Source organism: Aplysia californica, unplaced genomic scaffold, assembly GCF_000002075.1.
Source record: "Aplysia californica isolate F4 #8 unplaced genomic scaffold, AplCal3.0 scaffold00316, whole genome shotgun sequence".
Lineage (NCBI taxonomy): Eukaryota > Metazoa > Mollusca > Gastropoda > Aplysiida > Aplysiidae > Aplysia > Aplysia californica.
In genome coordinates, this window is record NW_004797586.1 from 105,950 (window position 1) to 107,154 (window position 1,205).

At 35.9% G+C, this 1,205-nt stretch overlaps 1 long non-coding RNA gene across 1 annotated transcript in view; it reads left to right on the forward strand.

The window, feature by feature from the left end:
• LOC101860263 overlaps positions 1 to 1,205 on the forward strand; it is a 52,753-nt gene that overhangs the window by 22,333 nt on the left and 29,215 nt on the right. The window contains exon 2 of the long non-coding RNA XR_220650.3: positions 997 to 1,081. This is a non-coding gene — a long non-coding RNA (uncharacterized LOC101860263). The remainder of the gene's footprint in view (positions 1 to 996; positions 1,082 to 1,205) is intronic.

Sequence of the window (1,205 nt, forward strand, 5' to 3'; positions counted from 1 at the left end):
ATTTTTAGATACTGGGGCCTATTCAACTCTTTTGATCATTAGCTTGTTGAAGCTTATTATATGCGAGCCCTTCTGCTGTAGAAAAATATATATTGTTGTGAAGAAAATAATTGTTGTTTTGGCGGGGCGGGTTGGGGAGGGGGTATTACATTTTGATTGTTCTCCAAATTTTTATATAAGTGTATGCTTTTTAATTTACAGGCCCTTATACACTTATTAGCTCCAAGTATACCGATAGCTAGTCCATCTTTGTTCGCTACCAGCTTTGTCATCTTTTTTTTTAGCATTACGTACTTCCCAATAATTTTTCGCCCGTTTAACATATTTGCATAACATAAATACGAAACTGAGTAGAAACGAATGTTCCATGCAATTCAATAAGTATATAATATATAGTATTAGTATGTAGTTCGACAAGTACGATTTACTAGAGTTCTTAAATTTATTTTATGCCTTTAAACAACTGACCGGTGGCATGCCGTACACAAAGAGTTAATGTGGTGAATTTCTTTGATGTTCTTCAGACAGAATAAAAAAAAAATTAATGGTCTTGAACATATATTTTTTAAATTGGTCCAGTCCCTTTTCTGTTTCGGCCACACTTTAAAAGCCTTTTGTCCCTGATTTATGCTATGGGCATTTGTTGCGTCACTATGTTTTTGTTACATTACGTTTGTGATGAGAGCCTCATTTAATTCTTAAAGTTTTGTTTGAGAAAGTGAATTCTAAAGTGAAATTGTGGGTGGTTGAGGGTGTTCTTGTGTGATTTGCGCCTTCTTTCCAATCAAACATTTATCATCCTTGTCTCTCCTTTTTGTGCTTGTTGCTCTATTGTGATACCACTGACCATCGGCTTTTATTGACCCATTTGTGTTGTAAGCAAATTAAAACTCTGACTAAACGGACTTATCTTCAACACTTATATATGACCTAATTGTGTTGCTAGTGTCGTAAAACGCTAACTAAAATTTAACATCTCACTCCTTACTATTTCAGAGCACCTTTCTGCGCAGCTGACCCTTCGAGGAGTCTCTGTCTCTGCGTGGGTCTATACTTACGACGTCGCTGCACGTGTCTGACGGTGAGTAGAAACACTTGGCTCCTTCGTCTGTGTTCTGTATTATGTATGCAGTTTATTACACTCGGTGCTTTTTTTCTTTTTCCAAATGAGGTGTTTAAAAAAAATAATAACCTGGAAAAACAAA